The following is a 25,011-nucleotide window of genomic DNA, read 5'->3' as shown; positions in this document are numbered from 1 at the left end:
AGCTTGGGGGGGTGGGGAATTGACATGATGCATTTATTTCTTGAACGTGCTGGCCAAAAGAGAAAGAAATGAGGAGGATTCCCAAAGAAGTGGCTTGAGTATATAGATGAACGGCTTGCCATTTTTTGGAACTAAAAAGTCAAAAAGAATCATGTGTAGTTAGTGGGGAAGCAGGCAGCAGGGATTTTCAGAGTGAGTCCTTGTAGGCAAAGTGATAAATTTGACTTTTAATGTGTTAGTTTAAAGGGAAATACATGGTGGATATCCAGATGTCAGATAAACTTGTTCTGAAACAGGAGAGAAATCTCTGGAAATACAATTTTTTAAATTATCAGATTACATCCTTAGCTATGGAGTTATCTATCTATAGACAGCAGAAATGATAGCCAAAGATAGATCTTGAAAACTTAATTGGCAGTCTTAGGAAGAAGGGCCAGTGATGAGATTGAACAGGAAAATGAATCTAAAGTGTAGAAAGACAGGAAGGACTAATATTGCAGAAGCAAAAAATGAGTTAGCTATCAACTGTGGGCAAATAAGGTATCTGCTCTTTGTCTTCAGATGCATTTGGTGACTTTAATAAAAACAGAATTCATGGAGGGGTTCTGACTACTACAATACTTCAGGGAATGGAGAATTTAGAAAGTGATATAGAACTAAGAAAGGAATTACCTCTTCCTAATTGAAATAAATAAAATACAGAAAAAAAAAACTTAAATACTAAAATATGCCATGCCAAAATATAATTATAGAAGTTCAAAACATTCCACCCCAAAATATACCACTTTGGCATAGTGATTATTTTGAGCTGTAGGTACTTGAAAAGCAACAAATGCAGGGAGAGGCTTTCTCTGAACTCCTCTTATCTACCTAAAGACAGATCCTCCAAAAGGAACTCAGTTGTCATAAATCCCCTACCTAAAAGTTTCATCAAACAGGAAAGATTGATGCTTATCACAGGAGGGGAGGGGAGAAGTTGACATGACTCCTGAACAAATTTTCCCACAAACTATCATACTTCCCATTTGTTCTTCTAAAGGCTCGTCCATCTTTCCTAAAAGCATTTACTTTTCCCTAAGAAACCTACACTCCTCCTCCCATTTCCCTATTAAAATGGTATTTAAGCCTGAATTCCTGTCCATTTTAGCTCATTAATTCCTACAATGTCGATGTTCACTCTTGACATCTGTTTGACCACTTCCAATTTGCCTTGATTCATGGACCTAACATTCCAGGTTCCTACGCAACACTGTTCTTTACAGCATCGGACTTTACTTCCATCACCTGTCACATACACAACTGGCCATTGTTTTTGCTTTGGCTCTGTCTCTTCATTCCTTTTGGAGTTATTTTTCCACTCTTCTCCAGTAGCATATTGGGCACCTAATGAATGACCTGAGGAGATCATCTTTTAGTGTCATATCTTTTTGCCTTTTCATACTGTTCATGGGGTTCTCAAGGCAAGAATTCTGAAGTGGTTTTCCATTCCCTTCTCCAGTGGACCATGTTTTGTCAGAACTCTCCACCATGATCCATCCGTCTTGGGGGGCCCTACATGGCATGGTTCATAGTTTCATTGAGTTAGACAAGGCTGTGGTCCATGTAATCAGTTTGACTAGTTTTCTGTGACTGTGGTTTTCATTCTGTTTGCCCTCTGAGGGCTAAGAGGCTTATGGAAGCTTCCTCATGGGAGAGACTGACTGTAGGGGGAACTGGGTCTTGTTCTGATGGGCAGGGCCATGCTCAGTAAATCTTTAATCCAATTTTCTGTTGATGGGTGGGGCTGTATTCCCTCCCTGTTGTTTGACCAGAGACCAAACTATGGTGGAGGTAATAAAGATAATGGGAACCTCCTTCAAAATGTGCCATGCATGCACTGCCCCACTCAGTGCCCCTGACCCTGCAGCCAGAAACCGCCAACCCAGGCCTCCGCCAGAGAATCCTGGTCACTCACAGGAAGGTCTGGGTCAGTCTCTTGTGGGGTCACTGCTCCTGAACACGAATGGGCAAATTTAACACAGATGACCATTATATCTACTACTATAGGCAAGAATCCCTTAGAAGAAATGGAGTAACCCTCATAGTCAGCAAAAGAGTCCAAAAAACAGTACTTGGGTGCAATCTCAAAAACTACAGAATGATCTCTACTCATTTCCAACGCAAACATTCAATATCACAATAATCCAAGTCTACACCCCAACCAGTAATGCTGAAGAAGCTGAAGTTGAACAGTTCTATGAAGACCTACAGATCTTCTAGAACTAACACCCAAAAAACATGTCCTTTTCATCACAGGGGACTGGAATGCAAAAGTAGGAAGCCAAGAGATACCTGGAGTAACAGGCAAATTTGGCTTTGGAGTACAAAATGAAACAGGACAAAGGCTTATGGTTTTCCAAGAGAACACCCTGGTAATAGCAAACACCTTCTTACAACAACACAAGAGGGACTCTACATATGGACATCACCAGACATTCAATACCAAAATCAGATTGATTATATTCTTTGCAGCCAAAGATAGAGAATCTCTATACAGTCAGCAAAAACAAGACTGGGAGCTGCCTGTGGCTCAGATCATGAACCTCTTATTGCCAAAGTCGGACTTAAATTGAAGAAAGTAATGAAAACCATTAGACCATTCAGGTATGACAAAAATCAAATCCCTTAAGATTATACAGTGGAAGTGACAAATAGATTCAAGGGATTATATCTGATGGATAGAGTGCCTGAAGAATGATGGACAGAGGTTCATGACATTGTACAGGAGGCAGTGATCAAGACCATCACTTAGAAATGCAAAAAGGCAAAATGGTTGTCTGAGGAGGCCTTACAAATAGTGGAGAAAAGAAGAGAAGCTAAAGGCAAAAGAGAAAGGAAAATTATACCCATTTGAATGTAGAGTTCCTAAGAATAGCAAGGAGAGTAAAGAAAGCCTTCCTTAGTGATCAATACAAAGAAATAGAGGAAAACAATAGAATGGGAAAGACTAGAGATCTCAAGAAAATTAGAGATACCAAGGGAATATTTCATGCAAAGATGGGCTCAATAAAGGACAGAAATGGTAGCGACCTAACAGAAGCAGAAGATATTAAGAAGAGGTGGCAAGAATACACAGAAGAACTATACAAAAAAGATCTTCATGACCCAGATAACCATGATGGTGTGATCACTCACCTAGAGACAGACATCCTGGAATGTGAAGTCAAGTGGGCCTTAGGAAGCATCACTATGAACACAGCTAGTGGAGGTGATGGATTTCCAGTTGAGCCATTTCAAATCCTAAAAGATGATGCTGTGCAACTGCTGCACTCCATATGCCATCAAATTTGGAAAACTCAGCAGTAGCCACAGGCCTGGAAAACATTAGTTTTCATTCCAATCCCAAAGAAAGACAATGTCAAAGAATGTTCATGCTGCTGTTGCTGTTAAGCCACTTCAGTCGTGTCTGACTCTGTGTGACCCCATACACGGCAGCCCACCAGGCTCCTCCATCCCTGGGATTCTCCAGGCAAGAACACTGGAGTGGGTTGCCATTTCCTTCTCCAATGCATGCATGCATGCAAAGTCGCTTCAGTCGTGTCCGACTCCATGTGACCCTATGGACAGCAGCCCACCAGGCTCCTCTGTCCACAGGATTCTCTAGGCAAGAATACTGGAGTGGGTTGCCATTTCCTTCTACTGCACAACTGCACTCATCTCACATGCTAGCAAAGTAATGCTCTAAATTCTCCAAGTCAGGCTTCAACAACACGTGAGAACTTTCAGATGTTCAAGCTGGATTTAGAAAAGGCAGAGGAACCAGAGATCAAATTGCCAACATCGGTTGGATCGTTAAAAAAGCAAGAGAGTTCCAGAAAAACATCTACTTCTGCTTTATTGACTATGCCAAAGCCTTTGATTTGTGGATCATGACAAACTGTGGAAAATTCTTAAAGAGATGGGAATACCAGACAACCATATCTGCCTCCTGAGAAACCTGTATGCAGGTCAAGAAGTAACAGTTAGAACTGGACATGGAACAACAGACTGGTTCCAAATCAAGAAAGGAGTATATCAAGGATGTATATCGTCACCCTGCTTATTTAACTTCTATGCAGAGTACATCATACGAAATGTTGGGCTGGATAATGCACAAGGTGGCATCAAGATTGCCGGGAGAAATATCAATAACCTCAGATATGCAGATGACACCACCTTTATGGCAGAAAGTGAAGAAGAACTAAAGATCCTCTTGATGAAAGTGAAAGAGGAGAATGAAAAAGTTGGCTTAAAACTCAACATTCAGAAAATTAAGATGATGCATGGCATCCTATCCATCACTTCATGGCAAATAGATGGGGAAACAATGGAAATAGTGACAGACTTATTTTCTTAGGCTCCAAAATCACTGCAGATGGTGACTGCAGTCATGAAATTAAAAGATGCTTGCTCCTTGGAAGAAAAGTTACAACCAACCTAGACAGTATATTAAAAAGCAGAGCCATTACTCTGCCAACAAAAACCAAAGCTATGGTTTTTCCAGTAGTCATGTATGGATGTGAGTTCAGTGTTGCTTTTCAACTGTGGTTTGAACAACTGTTCAGTCGTTGCTTTTCAAGTTGATGCTTTTCAACTGTGGTGTTGGAGAAGACACTTGAGAGTTCCCTAGACTTCAAGGAGATCAAACTAGTCAATTCTAAAGGAAATCAGTCCTGAATATTCATTGGAAGGACTGATCCTGAAGCTGAAAGTCCAATACTTTGGCTACCTGATGTGAAGAACTGACTCCTTGGAAAAGACCCTGATGCTGGGAAACATTGAAGGCAGGAGGAGAAGGGGATAACAGAGGATGAAATGGTTGGATGGCATCACCAACTCAATGGACATGAATTTGAGCAAGCTCCAGGAGTTGGTGATGGCCAGGGAAGCCTGGCATGCTGCAGTCCATGGAGCGGCTAAGAGTCGGACATGACTGAGCAACTTAACTGATACTGAAGCCTGAATTCTAAGCTACCTTGGGAGTTACTCATTCTTCCCTGGGTATCTCCCATGTATTCATGAGGCACATATGTTAATAAACTTTTATCTGCTTTTCTCTTCTTAATCATCTTTTATCACATTAGTTCTCACCTAAAAACTCTGAAAGCTAAAAGGAATAATTACTTTTTCTCCCCTACAATAAGATATTTAAGTACATAGCCAAACTTTAATGAAAAAAATCCTTATACGCCGTGATTGAAGAGGAAATTGAAAGCCAGAGAGAAAAGTGGGAACTAAATGCAAGTGGTCCAAAGAGACGGAAACCAAAATGCAGACCAGAAGCTGGCCCTTTCATGCCTGCTGGAGAACATGAGACAAGGTGTTAGGCCCACGGATAATGAAGTTATTTACTACCTACAGAATTTTCTGCATAAATCCACCCATCACAAAAGCCGGGAGCAATAAAATTTACTAGTCAGTGAATTTTTAAAAACTGACTCATAAATAATTACAATTCCAACCCTGCAATGTATTCAAGTAAGTACTCCAAATACAAACTATCATAAAATTCCTGAAACCCCAGTTTCTCATTGGTTCCCAGGAGAAGCAAAGGTAAATCTATGCTCTAAATATGTTTACTTCCATTACTTAGTACACTTATAGTGAAAACATTCTTCACTGAAGAGTATTTTCTAAAACTTATAAACTACATGAGAATTTGAGCCATTTTAGTGGAGAGTCAGGAGATAATAAATAATAACACTATTTTAAAGAGTGAGTATCAAGTAAATTCTTCATTTGATTCAAGGAGCTGTGGTGTAAAAAACAGAAAAAAGGGGAGAGAATAAACTGTAGAGCAATATGGACTTAAGAATGAGAAAGATTTGATTATGTTTATGTACTAATAAGAAGAAATTCACCTTTTAGAAAGGTGAAAATAAAGTCATTTGAAAATTGAGGAATAGTCAGAGCTAAATAATCTGAAAAGATATTTGAAGTGTAGGTGTATGATTCTTTGGGACTCCATGGACTGTAGCCTGCCAGACTGCAGATCCATGGGATTTTCCAGGAAAGAATACTGGAGTGTGTTGTCATTTTCTTTCTCCAAGGAATCTTCCCAATCCAGGGATCAAACCCAGGGGTCCCTCAATTGCAGGCAGACTCTTTACTGTCTGAGCTACCAGGGAAGTCCTGGAGGTAAGAAACTGGCCTTAAACTGTAGAAGAACAATTATTTTGAAAAGAAAAAAATAAATATAGGTGAATAAAAAAATTTGTAGGAAAGAGGAACAAAAAGTAGAAAATTTTTCAATTTGATAGCATTATCTCACTTAATTCTTACAACAATGATATTTGATATTGTTACTAATATCATAGAAATTGATATTACATGCTTTGCTGAATTTGTTTACTATTAAGGGCAAAGCTGGAATTTGAATCCAAGTACTTTCTCTTCATAATCTTATACAAGTATCATATAATAAAATTTCTACTGAAACTCAAATACTGTAGAGATGACCATGTTAATCATTACAACATCCTGGAAGAAAAAGATCAGCTATTTTTTAATCAAAATTTCTACAATGAGGACATCATCATGCCATTTCTCATGGTAAGCCAATATGTCACATTAGCTGTGGACCCCATGAACTGTAGCTCACCAGGCTCCTTGGTCCATGGAATTCTCCAGGCAAGGATATTGAAGTGGGGTGCCATTTCTTTTCTCCAGGGGATATTCCTGACCCAGGGATCAAAGCTGGGTCTCCTGCAGATTCTTTACCATCTGAGCCACCAGAGCTGACTCTTATGTAAGGTATATGAATGCACTAAAAATGAACATATAGGTTATAATTACATAGCACTATAACTAAATAAAGTAAAATCACTAAATTTATACATTAATGCTTCATAAGAGTAGCATAAATAATTTGTCTCTGACCTGATCAGGGGTATTACATTGTCTGTAGGCATACAATCCTGCATGGACACATTCGTAAGTATAGTTTATGACAACTGTATGCTTTCCTATCTCTTCCTTTAGTTTTAAGTTTAAATTCTATCTTCTGAGAGATCTACTTTATCCACCAAATTGAAAATTTGCTCGCTCTCTTAAGTTGTATCACTATATCTCCACAATATCTTTAAATTGAAACCCTTTTATTTTCTATGACAATTTCTGACATACTTTTATTTGAGAAGCACAAATTCAATGTATCAAAAATTAGTTCACAACACTAATTAAACAGCTCAGAAAATATGTATCTGAGTGTCTACTATTGACTAGATACTATTATAAGCATGAGGATACAGAAATAAATAAAGATACAAAGTCCCTGTATATATAGAGCTTTTCTAGAGGAAAATTAATAATGAATAAAATGAGTACAATACTATTATTTAAATAAATTAGCATAACGCAATATGAAGTAGTAATAGTATTCTGCTGCTGCTGCTAAGTCGCTTCAGTCATGTCCAACTCTGTGTGACCCCATAGAAGGCAGCCCACTGGGCTCCCCCGTCCCTGGGATTCTCCAGGCAAGAACACTGGAGTGGGTTGCCATTTCCTTCTAGAACATAAAACACTAGCATATAACATTAATGTAATATATATAATAAAATCTGTTAAATGTATTAAGCTGTACACATGCTATGGGGCTTCCCAGGTGGCTCAGTGGGTAAAGAATCTGCCTGCAATTAAGGAGATGCAGGTTCGATCCCTAGGTCAGGAAGATCCCTTGGAGGAGGGCATGGCAACCTGCTCTAGTATTCTTGACTGGAGAATCAGCATGTTACAGGCCATATGGTTGCAAAGAGTCAGATATAGCTGAAGTGACTGGGCATGCATGCACACATATGCATACTATATTATATTATAACCAAGAAAAGAACCAGCAATGAAAAACAGTAAAATTTCCAGAAATTATGTGGGACTAGAAAGAGTTAATTTTTCTAGACGCCAGAATGGAGAAACTGTGTAATGTATGGAAATAAAAGAACTCCAAATGGGAAATAAAGAAATAAAATTTACTATGTGAAGAGAATGGCATACTATACATAGAAAATCCTAAGAATGCCACTGGAACATTACTATAACTCATCAAGAAATTTGGTAAAGTTGCAGGATATAAAACTAATATACAGAAATCTGTAGCATTTCTATACACTTACAATGAATTATCAGAAAGAGAAATTAAGAAAATATTCCCATTTATCATTGCATCAAAAAATATAAAATACCTGAGATAAAAGACCTCTTTTACATAGTGGTAAAAGACATGTACTTGGAAAACTTTAGGACACTGATGCAAGAAGTTCAAGACAATACAAACAGATGGAAAGAAATACCATGTTTATGGATTGGAAGAATTAATCCTGTTACAATACCATACTCCTCAAGGCAATCTACAGATTCAGTGCAATCCCTGTCAAAATACAAACAGTATTTTTCACAGAAACAGAACAAATAATTCTAAAATTGTATGGAAACACAAAAGGCTCCAAAGAGCTAAAACGATACTGAGAAAGGAGGACAAAGCTGGAGGCATCATGCACTCTCATTTTGAAGGATATTACGAATTTACAGTCATCAAAACAGTATGACACTGGCACAAAAACAGACACAGGGAACAATGTAACAGAATGGAGAGCCCAGAAGTGGACCACACACTGTGGGCAACTCATCTATGGCAAAGGAGGCAAGTATACACAAGGAGGAAAACACAGCCTCTTCAATAAATGGTGTTGGGAAAGTTAGACAAGACATGCAAAAGAATCAAACTGGACTATTCTTTTGCATGATACACAAAAATAAGTTCAAATAAATTAAATATTTAAATGTAAGACTTAAACATATAAAACTTGTAGAATAAAACTCAGGCAGTAAGCTCTTTGATATCAGTCTCAGAAATATTTTTATGGACATGTCTCCCTCTCCTTCCAGGCAAGGGAAATAAAAGCAAAAGAAATAAATAGGACTTCATCAAACTAAGAAGATTTTGCACAGCAAAGGAAATTATCAACAAAATGAAAGGACATTCACTGAAAGGGAGAAGATATTCACAACCAAATATCCAATAAAAGGGTTAATATCCAAAATATACTAAGAACTTACACAACTCAACATCAAAAAGCAAACCACTTGATTAAGAATGGGCATAAGATCTGAATAGACATCTTTTCCAAAGAAGATATGCAGATGACCAACAAGCACATAAAAATATGCTCAATATTCCTCATCATCACGCATTAGTCACTCAGTCGTGTCCGACTCTTTGCAACTCCATGGACTGTAGCCTATCCATGGAATTTTCCAGGCAAGAATACTGGGATGGGTTGCCATTTCCTACTCCTCATCATCAGGAAAACGCAAATCAAAACAACAGTGAAGTATAACCTCATACCTGTCAAATTGACTATCACCAAAAAACAACAAATAACACGTTTTGGCAAAGGAAAAGGAAAACCCTCATGCACTGTTGGTGGGAATATAAAATGGTGCAACCACTATGGAAAAGACTATGGGGATTCCTCAAAAAATTAAAAATAGAACTACATACGATCTATTAATTCTACTCCTGGTCATTTAACTGAAGAAAGCTAATTAAAACAGACATGCACCCCAGTTCATTGCAGCATTATTTACAATAGCCAAGACGTGGAAGCAACCTAAGTGCCCATCCACAGAATAAAGAAGATGTGATATACATATATATGCAATAGAATAATACTCACCTGTAAAAAAGAGTGAAACCTTGCCAATTGCAACAACATGGACAGATCTGGAGAGCATTATGCTAAGTGAAATAATTCAGGCAGAGGAAGACGAATTCTGTACAATTTCACTTATAGTGAAAGTATTAGCCACTCCGTTATGTCCAATTCTTTGCGACCCCATGGTCTGTTCATGGAATTCTCCAGGCAAGAATACTGGAGTAGGATTCCATTCCCTTCTCCAGGGAGTCTTCCCGACCCATGGACCAAACTTGGGTCCCCTGCATTGCAGGCAGGTTCTTTACCATCTGAGCTACCCTAAGTGGAATCTAAAAGAAACAAAACAAATGAACAAACATAACACAACAAAAAACAACGATATAGAGAAAAGCCCAGGTGGTTGCTAGAGGGGAGAGGAGTGAGGGACAAAGAAATGAGTGAGTTAGAGTAAGAACTTCCAGATGTTCAAGCTGGATTTAGAAAGGCAGAGAAACCAGAAATCAAGTGGCCAACATCCACTGGATCATAGAAAAAGCAAGAGAGTTCCAGAAAAAAATCTACTCCTACTTTATCAACTATGCCAAAGCCTTTGACCGTGTGGATCACAACAAACTGTGGAAAATTCTTCAAGAGACGGGAATACCGGACCACCTTATCTGCCTTCTGAGAAATCTATATGCAGGTCAAGAAGCAACCGTTAGAACTGGACATGGAACAATGGACTGGTTTCAAATCAGGAAAGGAGTACGTCAAGGATGTATATTGTCACCCTGCTTATTCAACTTCTGTGCAGAGTACATCATGTGAAATGCTGGGCTGGATGAAGCACAAGGTGGAATCAAGATTGCCAAGAGAAATATCAACAACCTCAGACATGCAGATGAGACCACCTGTATGGCAAAAAGTAAAGAAGAACTAAAGATCCTCTTGAAGAAAGTGAAAGAGGAGAGTGAAAAAGCTGGCTTAAAACTCAACATTCAAAAAACAAAGATCATGGCATCTGGTCCCATCACTTCATGGCAAATAGATGGGGAAACAATGGAAACAGTGACAGACTTTATTTTCTTAGGCTCCACAATCACTGCAGATGGTGATTGCAGCTATGAAATTAAAAGACGCTTGCTCCTTGGAAGAAAAGCTATGACCAACCTAGACAGCATATTAAAAAGCAGAGACTACCCTGCCAAAAAAGGTCCATCTAGTCAAAGCTATGCTTTCTTCAGTAGTCATGTATGGATGTGAGAGATGGACCATAAGGAAGACTGAGCACCAAAGAATTGATGCTTTTGAACTGTGGTGTTGGAGAAGACTCTTGAGAGTCCCCTGGACTGCAAGGAGATCAAGCCAGTCAATCCTAAAGGAAATCAGTCCTGAATATTCGTCAGAAAGACCGACGCTAAAGCTGAAACTCTAATACTTTGGCCACCCGATGCGAAGAACTGACTCACTGGAAAAGACCCTGATGCTGGGAAAAATTGAAGGCAGGAGGAGAAGGGGACAACAGAGGATGAGATGGTTGGATAGCATCACCGACTCAATGAACATAAGTTTGAGCAAGTTGTGGGAGTTGGTGATGGCCAGGGAAGCCTGGCATGCTGCAGTCCATAGGGTCGCAAAGAGTCATACATGACTGAGCGACTGAAATGAACTGAACTGAACTAGATTAAAAGGTACAAACTTCTGGTTGCAAAATAGTCATGGGTATGAAATGTATGACATGGGAAATATAATCAACAACTATTTAATATATTTGTATGGTGGCATATTATAACTAAACTTATTATGGTGATCATGTTTAAACACATAGAAATATTGATTCACTATGCTGTGTGACAGGAACAAACACAGTGTTGTAGGTATTCAATACTTTAAAAACAAACAGACCAACAAACTCATAGAATAAGAGGTAAGATGTGTGGTTATCAGAGTTGGGGTTGAGAGTAGGGGAAATTAGATGAAGGCAGTCAAAAGTAAAAATTCTGGTTAAAAGATAAATACATGACTTGATAATTAATACTGCTGTATGAAAATCAACACTGCTGTCTGAAAGTTGTTGAGAGTAGATCCTAAGAGTTCTCATCACTAGGAAAAAAAATTATCTATTTCTCTATTTTGTATCTATATCACATGACGAAACCTCACTAAGCATGAGATAATCATTTTACAAATTTATAAGTCAAATTATTATGCTGTATACCATAAACTTATACAGTGGTATATTTCAATTATATCCTAATAAGCCTGGGGAAAATGAATAAAATAAAATAAGTGCCTATACCACAGAGCAGGAACAAGTTGTTTTCAGAATTCAAGGCCCTCTCTATTATGACCTCATTGACTTTTTTTAACTTCATTTTCCTCTCGTATTTCTCACTGCCACACTGAAGCCACATTCATCTATCCATCACCCACACATACACTCAAAGTGATACTGAATATCTGAAATGTGCCAGATACTGCAGGTGACAGGTTATCAGAATATGTAAAACATACTCAGTCATGAGGCAAACAATAGACCAGACTTAATATTCAAGTATAATAACTCGTCCAAGATCTTGAATCCCAAATTGACAAATACCACCATATAGAATCGGAAAGGTAAAATTAAATGAAGATGGATGATAGAGGCATTTCAGCTACTACATCAACTTTGTAAGCAACATAATATAGACTCTTTCCTCAGCAAAAGTGAAAATCCACATAAAGTGGATCTTTGGTGAGTTGTCTGAAAACGATAGAAACTGAAAACAATAGAACAATGAATTTCAAGGGTTTAACAAATAGTAGCTCTCATCTGAAACGTTTTTCTTCTTATAACCCCTACTGAAGTAGTATCTTCTTTCAATGCACAATATTTATTCACATTGTTCATTTACTCATACTACCCATTCAGTCATATTATTTCATAGAAGTACATGTTAATCTTTTATTATTTAGCCTTTCACTTGTATGTGTGTTTAAGTGTTTATCTGTATGTGTGTGCACACATGCTGTGCATTTTCAATATACTGATAGGATTGTGTATTATACTTGTACTTCAAAAAGTATCCAGAGAAGCATTTTATGCAGAATAAAAATGAATAGCTATTAACAGAAGGATTAAATTCATGTTAATAACAACAAATTATTGAAAAGGACCAAATAAATTATCTTTTAATTACTTCTTTGAAATCATAATGCAAGTTACTAACTGAAGCTTTTAAAATCACTGACCAGTGACTTGATGCCATATAGACACAATCACAAAAGACTTATAGATAGCCTACCTTTTCATGGAACTAAGTCTCATAAAAAACATAATCAATAAACAGAACCTAGTAGATGTCTCTACCAATCATGTAAGATATGTTTATCATTTGACAGGTCATTGCACCTATGATAAGAATTGAGAAATTATAAGTCTAAAAAGTTATAATTCCCTAGACTGAGGTATAATTTGTGTTACCAGAGATGAGATCCACCTTACTTTATGAGGCTGATATTTGAAAGATGGATAGTAATATTTTATTGCATAAGGCCGATGCTAATATCATCCTTCATTCTTAGCCAATCTTTTTATGAAAGGAAGAGCCAGAAGCCTCAGGGCATCATATTGTACCTAATTACAATAAAGGAATCCCTGCATCAAATTTAAGCATTAAATACCCGCATTTATTTTATGTGTTGTTTGTATTGCTAAGATAAAAAAAGTCGTGACTAAATAATCTTTACCCTTTAGGGTCTGTGGATTTAAAACAGGCTGTATTTGAGCTGTCAAATAGAAGAAACAAAACTATAAACAGTACGAAAGACTTAGAAAATGCTCCTTCCTTAAGCACAGAACTGGAGGTGCATTTTACAGAGATGATTATTGCTTGTTAAGGAGGCAAGAAGTTCAAAGAGAGCACCTGTCTGATTCCCAAATCACCCTGAAAGAACAATAAAATAGTGTTTTAAGCAGTTTTAATGGTAATTCAATCATTGAAATTAACAAGTGAAAATGTATTATAATAACATGCAACTTGGTTACAGCAGATGTCCAGAATGGCCAAGGCTTATAATCTGCTAAAAAAATTAACTTGAATTCAACTATCATTTACTATACTCCTAGAATTTCACTGAATTTACAAGGAGTGTAAAGAGGTAAAAGGTATTATTCTTGACCTGAAGTAGCTTGGGGTCTAGTTAATGACATATGAATAATCCTCAAGAAATATGCATAATGCTACTTAAAGGAAATTGATATATAGTATTGTACTCAGTCTTATAGGAAATTTAAATAAGAGAAAGTCAGTGTAGAGTGAAATGAGCCATGGCAAGTTTCAGGGAATCAGATGCATTTTCAATTGGCTTTTGAGCAATGTGTTAATCATATGCCCTCCCCACAACAGCATGTGGTTTTACTTGGATTTGGTAGATATCCCAAGTTAAAGAGAAGAGCAGGAATAAAGACAGGAAATGAGGCAAGTATAAATAGAAAACAGAAATACTGCAAAAACTCAGATCTACTGGGCCCACTGTAAGAAGATCTGAAAGGACAGCAGGAAAAGCCTGCTTGTATCCCTGAAGGACAAGGATACCTGGTAGGACTTGGGCACCAGAACGAAGTGAAGAAACGGAATTCCCCGAAGAATAATCCAACAAGAATATACAGCATAAGATGTAATCCACAGAAACTTCTGGCAGGAAAGAGACCATATAATTAACCTTGGTATTTGGAGATAAGAATGAGAGTTCTGACAAATGAAAAGGAGAGGAAATGCCACATTGCGGGGAATTTTCCTATACGACCATCTCCCCACCGTGCAGATCACTCAATTTCTACAACGATCAGGAAACAGTGCCTTGAAGATCTTGTAACTAAAGCCCAATGTTAACAGGGCATTTGGAAAAAGGTTCCCTGCACAGGCTAGGTTAGGCAGCTGAGCTTTCTGGGCCTCCACATACCATGACGCAGACACTCTTCTTGCCCACAGTAAAAGGAGATTAAGATCACCCATTATGCCAGTTCCCAGAGGAGAGTTTGACAGCAGCAAGAAACAGGGCATAGTGGAATGTAAATAGTCTGTTACCAGGGTAAAGAGCTATGAGCTGAAAATGAAAGCAGTGGGCCTTCTGTGTGCTGTTTAGTCAACCAAGGAAGGTGTGAATAAAACTCTTATTTATATTTTCTTTCCACTGTTGGCCTGGCTTAACCAAATTGATAGGCTTTTTAAAAATTTAGACTACTATCACTTTTGCCACCGTTTCTCCTTTATTATTATTATTAACACAATTAGTTTTATTATTGGAATTGGATGAGAATAACAAAAATAACCTGTTAAAAGTCCCCCAGTCATATTTGACTACAGTTATAATGTTGGTTCCTACTCAGTAAGTTAGGAAATTAAAAACACTAAATCTAGGATTTTCTCCACCGGGACCTAATCCAGTCCAATTTAGAAGTTGAGGATTTATAAAGGCTTTTCTGAAAGAAATGGGAAAATGTCAGCTACAATTTCTTGCTAGACTTGAAGTGAATCTATTAACCTTGCTCAGAGAATATAATGTTACAGTTATCTCATTTACAATGTTATTGTATATGATTTATGGCCAGAGTATCAAGCCTCAAACTAGGTTTTGTAGTTTTAAGTTAAATTTACATGTCTGTAATACAAATGATTTTTTTCTTGTTCAGATAAAAAGATATTAAAAAGTGATTTATAATATTTCAGTTGGATGGAAAATACACAGTATGACTTAGTCTACTGAGGGAAAAAATATTAGTTAGGCAGCTATTATGAATATGTACGTTCGCATTGCTCAGTGCCTCCCATCTTTTAATGTATGCTTGGGTATCAGCCACTAGATACCTTTAGAATTACATTATATTTAGACTATGAGACACAAATCTATATGAAAATCAGATTTAAAAGAAAGGAACACCCAAGAGGACGAGGAAAAATGCATCTTCTCTGTAGTTCACCTAAGATCATAAATGCTGAAACGAACTTAATAAATATCACCTTTTCTGCAGGTGTCTTCTACCAAAGAGCAAAGCACAGAATAAAATATATTCCACAAAAGCGTCTCTAACAGTATTACCATTATTGAAACCTAAGAAAATTTGCTTAACCATGAACTATAAGTTTGAGATGTGATTAGGAAGTATTGTGTTTTATTGAAAATGGTTGATATAATGCTACCTGAAAGATACGCCTCACCACTGTAAAGTCAGGACCAACTATAAGCTAGACTTAACATTTACCACCAAACAGGCTTCTCATGTGCTAGTGGTAAAGAACCCTCCTGCCAAAGCAGGAAACGTAAGAGTCTCGGGTGGGGAAGAGCCCCTGGAGGAGGCCATGGCACACATACACCAAACAAACAGCCCATGTGTGTGCATGCTCAGTTGCTCTAGTCGTGTCCAGCTCTTTGCGACCATATGGACTACAACTCGCCAGGCCCCTCTGTCCATGGGCTTCTCCAGGCAAGAATATTGGAGCAGGTTGTCATGCTCTCCTCCAAGGGATCTTCCCTACTCAGGGATCAAACCCATGTCTCCTGTGCCTCCTGCATTTCAGGTGGATTCTTTACCCACTGAGCCACCCGGGAAGCCTAAATAGAACACAATGTCCTATACATTTAAATTAAAATAAAAAAATTTGTTGGCATCCTCCATATAAGCTATATACATATAAATGCAAAAACTTCAAAATCACATAATTTCAAATAAATTTCATAATTTAAAGGTACAATTAAAAATAAAACCCTGCTGCTCAAGCTGTATTCATTGACAACGCATATATATATTTACTGTCTATATATAGAAACTTATATATGTGTATATATATATACACATACACATACCAAATGAAATTAATTTTATTCAAGATTCCTATATAATTACTTAATTTTGTGTGCTTTAACTCTACCTGTTCATATTTGGGAAAGCTTTTTAAATCTCCCACTCGTGTTGCTTTTTTTTTTTAATATTTATTTATTTGACTGTGCCAGGTCTTAGTTTCAACACGCAAACTCAGTTGCGGCATGTGGGATCTCGTTCCCTGTCCAGGGATCGAACCCAGGCCCCCAGATTGGGAGCGTGGAGTCTTTAGCCACTGGATCACCAGGAAAATCCCTGTAGTTGTATCCTGAACAAGCTCTTCCTATCAGTTGAAATTAAATTAAGCTTCTAATAAGAAATAACTAAAATAACAGTCCTGAACAAAACAGGGATTTATTTTTTCTCACAAACCTGCATTTATCAATGGTAAACATGTTCCCTTCCTTGTTTCTAGCATACAATCTTTAGCAGCCGGCTTTCACCCGGAGTCAAAACATAGACATGGACACAGTCGTCTTGTCAGGTCAGGGTGCTTCAGAGTCACTTGTCTCACAAGACACGTGCTAGATTTCTAGCCATCTCACACACATTTAAGTCAGAAGAAGGATTAAGAAGATGAGTTAACAAGGTGCAAAGTAGGCCCACTTCAAAGAATTTTCCCTGAAACTCCACCTCACCATTTCTGCTCACATCTTACCAGTGCCTTCAAGGCAAAGTGGAAAAATGTTACTCACTAGAAGTAATGCTACCAGCAATATTTTGGATAGGTGGGTTGACGTTTTATGTGTTGAATTGCTTTGTTAGCTGTTACACATGGATTTATGAATATCAGAGCATATCTTTATCTTATTTAATGCTTTCAATTTTAAATACTTTATCGTATATTAATATTAAACATTCTGCATTTTTTGTGTTTGTATCTTCCAGGTTGACTTTTACCCAATTTCTAATATTTTGCTCAAGATACTGATAGAATGGTGCTTGTGTTATTTATGCATGGGGCAGAAATGGGGTGATTGGAGTATCATTGTTGTATATATAAATGTGCAGCATTTTTCCTAATTTTCTTCCTTATTCCTGTACCTGACTCTTACTTCCTGCCATTCTACCATCTGAGCCCGAAGCCTCTTCTTTTCAAATTCTCCAAAGAATAAGGAAGATTCAAATTCTCCTTATCTACCAGCAATCTTTATTTTCCCTCTTTGAATTAATGCAACAAGGAGCTAATAGTGACCTTCTCTAAACTCAAAGTTAAAATTATCAAAAATTATTTGCAATTAACTTTGCTTTTGTTCAACAGAATCTCTCTATTGCTTTAAAGTAACACATACTATTACTTTATTAAAAGTATGCATGTTTTGTGACTATCATTAACTTTATGGAAAAGATTTAATTGGGCTACAACAGTGCATTATATCATACATAAAAAGTCAAGATTTAATTACCTGTATATTTTCTTTCCAAAAATAATGTTCACCATAACTGAAAATTCAGATTACTCTGGTGAAAATTGAGTTTTCCCAGATTGCTTTCAACTCTGCAAAAGTGTTATTTTATAGCTCTGAGTGATCCCACAAGGGAAATAGTTCCTTGACTTGAAATGGAAATATAAGATTTAAATTGCTCTTTAGTTCTTAGGAACAAAAAGGTGTTTCTATGCCAGTGCTCATAGCTAGAAGAGTTGCCCACTTCCAATTTCATGGTCAAACAGACAAAGGAGTGAGCAGAGATCAATGTAATTTTAAGCCTTGAGTTCATTAGCTGCCTCTGACTCACCACAATCAATTTTAGTGACTAGGACTTATCCTACCTTGACTAGACAAGTATCCATTTAATCAAAATGTTGTCATGCTTCCAAAGAGAAAAGAAACAACAAACAAAGTTGGGATTGTGTATTTACATTTTTATTATTTTATGAAGAACAGTAACTTACAACCTATAGCAATAGGATATACTACTACTAAGTCACTTCAGTCCTGTCCGACTCTGTGCGACCCCATAGACGGAAGCCCATGAGGCTCCCCCGTCCCTGGGATTCTCCAGGCAAGAACACTGGAGTGGGTTGCCATTTCCTTCTCCAATGCATGAAAGTGAAAAGTGAAAGGGAAGTCACTCAATTGTGTCCGACTCTTCGCGACCCCACGGACTGCAGCATACCAGGCTCCTCCATCCATGGGATTTTCCAGGCAAGAATACTGGAGTGGGGTGCCATTGCCTACTTATATATATTTTCTTCTTTCTAAATGATTCAAGATGGGGCTATATACTACCAGGAAGCATTTTTGAATATTAATACATATGGCCACCAATGATCTTTAAATAATAAGTCAACACATAATTAACTCTAAAAGATAAATCTGTATATTGGATCTATAAGTTCTCTATTCTTTGTGTGCCCTCTAATTGGGCAAGGAGTTTAGAGCTTCTTAGGAGAGCTTAGTACAAAATATTTTTATTCAGCCTGCCTAAATAGATCAAAAAATTTGACTTGGTTCTCATGTTTACTCTAAGGTGATTTATAAGAAAAATGAAAATAGGAAAATGCACCAAGTGAACCAAGTTCTTTAAAAATCCATTACTTTTAAAATGTTTGTTTTATCCCAATTATTGATACTAATATTACTAAGGAACTTAGAAATAATATTTAGAAGAATCTATTTCAAAACTCACTAGATCAGAAAAGACAGCATAAAATAAAATGGTAAAACATTTTTCTTATACTTTTTATACTTATATTTAAGCATAAAACTGTTTGAAGATTTCATTTGCTACCAAATACAAAATTATTTTTATTATAAACTTGAAACCTAATTATGAGGATGATTAAAACATAAAGACAAAGTAATCTCATTAAAGCAAAAATTATTAATTGATATTGGAAGAAGCTAGAGGACAACTTGACACAATAATTTGCTTGCTTTGGATAATTCATTTCTTTAATCATCTACTTTTAAGTCAGAAATGTGAATTGACTTCAACTACGCTGAGAAAATTAGAGATACCAAGGGAACATTTCCTGCAAAGATGGGCTTGATAAAGGACAGAAATGGTATGGACCTAACAGAAGCAAAAGATATTAAGAAGAGGTGGCAAGAATACACAGAACAACTGTACAAAAAAGATCTTCACGACCAAGAAAATCATGATGGCGTGATCATTCACCTAGAGCAGACATCCTGGAATGTGAAGTCAAGTGGGCCTTAGGAAGCATCATTACAAACAAAGCTAGTGGAGGTGATGGAATTCCAGTTAAGCTATTTCAAATCCTGAAAGATGATGCTGCAAAAATGTTGTACTCAATATGCCAGCAAATTTGGAAAACTCAGCAGTGGCCGCAGGACTGGAAAAGGTCAGTTTTCATTCCAATCCCAAAGAAAGGCAATGCCAAAGAATGCTCAAACTACCACACAATTGCACTCATCTCACACACTAGGAAAGTAATGCTCAAAATTCACCAAGCCAGGCTTCAGCAATACGTGAACCGTGAACTTCCAGATGTTCAAGCTGGCTTTAGAAAAGGCAGAGGAACAAGAGATCAAACTGCCAACATCTGCTGGATCATCAAAAAAGCAAGAGAGTTCCAGAAAAACATCTATTTCTGCTCTATTGACTATGCCAAAGCCTTTGACTGTGTGGATCACAATAAACTGTGGAAAATTCTGAAAGAGATGGGAATACCAGACCACCTGACCTGCCTCTTGAGAAACCTGTATGCAGGTCAGGAAGCAACCGTTAGAACTGGACATGGAACAACAGACTGGTTCCAAATAGGAAAAGGAGTACATTAAGGCTGTATACTGTCACCCTGCTTATTTAACTTCTATGCAGAGTACATCATGAGAAACACTAGACTGGAAGAAACACAAGCTGGAATCAAGATTGCCAGGAGAAATATCAATAACCTCAGATATGCAGATGACACCACCCTTATGGCAGAAAGTGAAGAGGAACTCAAAAGCCTCTTGATGAAAGTGAAAGAGGAGAGTGAAAAAAGTTGGCTTAAAGCTCAACATTCAGAAAACAAAGATCATGGCATCTGGTCCCATCACTTCATGGGAAACAGATGGGGAAACAGTGGAAACAGTATCAGACTTTATTTTTTTGGGCTCCAAAATCACTGCAGATGGTGACTGCAGCCATGAAATTAAAAGACTCTGACTCCTTGGAAGGAGGCTTATGACCAACCTAGATATCATATTGAAAAGCAGAGACATTACTTTGCCAACAAAGGTCCATCTAGTCAAGGCTATGGTTTTTCCAGTAGTCATGAATGGATGTGAGAGTTGGACTGTGAAGAAAGCTGACCACCAAAGAATTGATGCTTTTGAACTGTGGTGTTGGAGAAGACTCTTGAGAGTCCCTTGGACTGCAAGGAATCCAACCAGTCCATTCTAAAGGAGATCAGCCCTGGGTGTTCTTTGGAAGGAATGATGCTAGAGCTAAACTCCTGTACTTTGGTCACCTCATGCAAGGAGTTGACTGATTGGAAAAGACTGTGATCCTGGGAGGCATTGGGGGCAGGAAGAAGAAGGGGACGTCAGAGGATGAGATGGCTGGATGGCATCACCGACTCAATGGACATGATTTTGGGTGAACTCTGGGAGTTGGTGATAGACAGGGAGACCTGGCGTGCTGCAATTCATGGGGTCGCAAAGAGTCAGACACAACTGAGTGACTGAACTGAACTGAACTGAAGCTGAGAAATTCCAGCAATATTGAACTATTTTCAATGATGAGAACATTTTGTTAAATAAACCAATCTGTGTTTTTTTAGAAAAAAAAAATGTTTAGAAAAAAAAATTAAAGAAGCATAGGATAAAAGGCAAAATATATGTGGATCCACACTCTTCCAAACACTTTGCACTCATTATTTTAGTTAATACTGATAATATTTCTATGAAGTTCATAATAGAGGTTTCTTTTGATAAATGAGAATAATGAGAATCAGAAAAATTTTATAAAAACACAGCTAGTAATTTAGTTTGAACCAAAAATAAGGTTTGTCTGATTCCAAAACCCCACTAATTTTTACCAGGTATGTAAATATATTAATAGATGCTGAATGCAAGGAGAAAAGAAAAAATTTAGGTTATGTAATTTAAATCCCTCTTTGGTACGTCTTGAGTTTTGACTATCCCTGAAGCAATATCTCTACTGGGTATGTTCTAGAAAATTTCTGGAGGAAAAGAAACATGATAATTACATGAGGAACTCTGTGGCATATCCTCATCAACTACCTACATTACCGTCTACTTAGTTTTAAATCATATGATTCCTTGGTTTTTAATAAAAACAGATTTTTAAAAATAAACCTTACATGCTCATAATGAGAAGGAGCAAAGCCAAGCATTATCCTTCACAGCTCAAGTTCCACTTTCTAAAAGTCACTACTTTTACAATTTTCAGATTTTTAGCTGGTACTGGGTACATTTAGGACTCTAAAAAGTATTATTACAACATTATTATCTAACTATATACATGAGCAACTATATAGTAAATCTCTATTTAGAAAGATGAGTATTAGGTTATTAAATTCTATGTTTGTTCTCCAATTTTTGTGAGTTATTATTTTGTCCTTGCAGTGATTATTTTGGAAATATAATTATGTTACTTCAGTTTAAATTATATCACCTTTTAATCCTAAAAAGTTCTTTTAATCCTCATGCTATTATCTAAAGCTACAAACATTATCTTGCCTTCCACCTCTCCTTTTCTCTTTTTCATTGCATATTTTTTCAACTGTTACTTTTATTAGTACATTGCAAACTTTTAAAACATATTTATAACCATAAATAATAATTCCATTATTAAAAGTTATTTTTGATTCTGAAAGCTGAAAACACCCAGTGCTTATGTTACTAGGGATATATAAATATCATACACAAAAAATTAGATAACAACCTAACAATTAATTTATCTATGACTTGAATATCCTAACAATTATTGAATTCAAATAAAAATGTTCCCAATATAAGATAAAATGCACTTGATGTTTCATATATGTCATAAATTTCTCAAAATAAAACCATAATCTGAGGTGTTTCATATAAAAACAAGATTATATGAGTTTCTCTTCATGGATTTTAATTAATACCTTTCATTTTTCTTGTTGATATAAACAAGAAAAATCTTTTGTTTTTAAATTTATCTTTAACATAATTCAGCATCTTAATTTTATGGAATCCATTCCATTCAAACAGAATGCAATCTAGTTTAAACCAACTGATTTCTTTGTTTGTTTGTTTATTAAAGCATAATTGATTTACAATATTGCATTACTGTGTTTCAGGTTTACAGCATAGTAATTTATATTTTTGCAGATTATATTCCATCATAGGTTATTATAAGATAATGAATACAATTCCTAGTGCTATACAAATCCTTGTTTTTTATCTATTCTCTATATAATTGTTAGTGTCTGTTAATCCCGTACCCTTAACTTGTCCCTCACCCCTTCCTTCTACACTTTTGTGTACAGGTTTGTTTTCTATGTCTGTGAATCTGTTTCTGTTTTGTATATACATTCACTTGTATTACTTTTTAGATTCTACATACAAGTAATGTGCAGTATTTTTCCTTCTCTATTTGACTTATTTCACTAAGCATAATATTCTCTAGGTCCATCCACATTGCTGCAAATGGCAGTTACTTTATTCTTTTTTATGAGCAAGATTGAAGGCTGAAGAAGGCGACAGAGGATGTGATTGTTGGATGGTATTACCGATTCAATGGACATGTGCTGTGTGCTCAGTTGCTCTGTCATGCCAACTCTTTGTGACCCCATGGACCATAGCCCGCCAGGCTCCTCTGTCCATGGGGATTCTCTAGTCAAGAATACTGGAATGAGCTGCATGCCCTCCACCAGGGTATCTTCCCAACCCAGGGATAGAATCCAGGTCTCTCACATTGCAGGCAGATTCTTTACCAGCTGAGCTACCAGGGAAGCCCTCAATGGGCATGAACTTGGGAAAACTCTGGGAGATGGTGAGGGACAGAGAGCCCTGGCATGCTATATAGTTCATGGGGTTGCAAAGAGTTGGACACAACTTGGCAACTGAACAAAAACAATATTCCATTATATATATGTACCACATCTTCTTAATCCAGTTGTCTGCTGATGGGCATTTGAGTTGCTTCCATGTCTTGGCTATTGGAAATAGTGCTGCTATAAACATTAGAGTCCATGTGTCTTTTCAAATTAATGATTTTTATTTTCCCAGATATGTACCCAGGAGGGGAACTTCTGAGTAAAGAACCTGCCTGCCAGTGCAGGAGACCTAAGAGACGCAGGTTCAATCCCTGGGTCGGGAAGATCCCCTGGAGAAGGGCATGGCAACCCACTGCAGTATTCTTGCCTGGAGAATCCCATGGACAGAGGAAACTGGCAGGCTCAAAGTTCACAGGGTCACAAAGAATCAGAAAGGACTGAAGCAACCAAGCACAGCACATGGTAGCTATATTTTTAGTTTTTTATGGAATCTCCATACTATTCGCAAAACATTCTATAGTGGCTACACCAATTTATAATACATCCCCAAGAAGAGTGTGGGAGGATTCCCTTTTCTCCATGTCCTCTCCAACATTTGTTATTTGTAGAATTTTTTTTTAATTGAATAATTGATTTACAATGTTGTGTTAGTTTCAGGTGTACAGCAAAATGATTCAGTTATTTGTAGAATTTTGATGATAGCTGTTCTGACAGGTGTGAGGTGATAACTCATTGTGGTTTTGAATTACATCTAATAATTAACAATGTTAAGCATATTTTCATGTGCCTCTTAGCCCTCTGTATGCCTTATTTAGAAAAAAATCTTTCCAAGTCTTGTACCCATTTTTTGATTGAGTTGTTTGGTTTATTTGATAGTGAGTTGTATATATGAGCTGTTTGTATATTTTGGATATTAACTCATCAGTTTCATCATTTGCAAATTTATTTTCCTATTCCATAGGCTGTCTTTTGGTTTTGTTGTTATTTCCCTTTGCTATGTGAAAGCTTTTGTGTTTTTAAATCCCACTTTCTCATTTTTGCTTTTACTTCTTCTGTCTTGGGAGTCTGATTAAGGAAAATATTGTGTTTGCCTTTGACATACTCTTCTAGGAATTTTATGATTTCATGTCTTATGTTTACTCTTTAAACCATTTTGAGTCTATTTTTGTAGATGATGTGAGGGAATGTTTTAATTTTATTGGAATGCTGGATGTCCATCAGAGTACGGGTTAGAGATACGTGGGCTTATATCTAAGTTCTCTATTCTGTTCCATTGACCCTGATGTCTGTTTTTGTGTCAGTACTACACTGATTTGATTACTGCAGTGTCATTGTATAGTGTGCAGTCTGGAAGGGTTATACCTCCAGCTTTGCCCTTTTTTTCTCAAGATTCTGTTGGCAATTCAGGATCTTTTGTGGTTCCATATATATTTCAGGATTATTTGTTGTCGTTGTGAAAAATGTCATGAGTATTTTGATAGGAATTACACTGCTGCTGCTGTTGCTGCTGCTAAGTCGCTTCAGTCATGTCCGACTCTGTGCTACCCCAT

At 37.0% G+C, this 25,011-nt stretch overlaps 1 long non-coding RNA gene across 3 annotated transcripts in view; it reads right to left on the bottom strand.

The window, feature by feature from the left end:
* The window catches only part of LOC147368966 (uncharacterized), a 224,740-nt gene that overhangs the window by 160,756 nt on the left and 38,973 nt on the right, over positions 1-25,011 (bottom strand). The gene's annotated exons all lie outside the window — the stretch shown is intronic.

This window comes from Bos grunniens, chromosome 7 (genome assembly GCF_055505025.1).
Source record: "Bos grunniens cultivar Pamir isolate PY7600 chromosome 7, Bosgru_T2T1.0, whole genome shotgun sequence".
NCBI classification, from domain to species: Eukaryota; Metazoa; Chordata; class Mammalia; order Artiodactyla; family Bovidae; genus Bos; species Bos grunniens.
The sequence above is the reverse complement of the archived record's forward strand: the minus strand, read 5'-3'. Positions and strand labels throughout refer to the sequence as shown.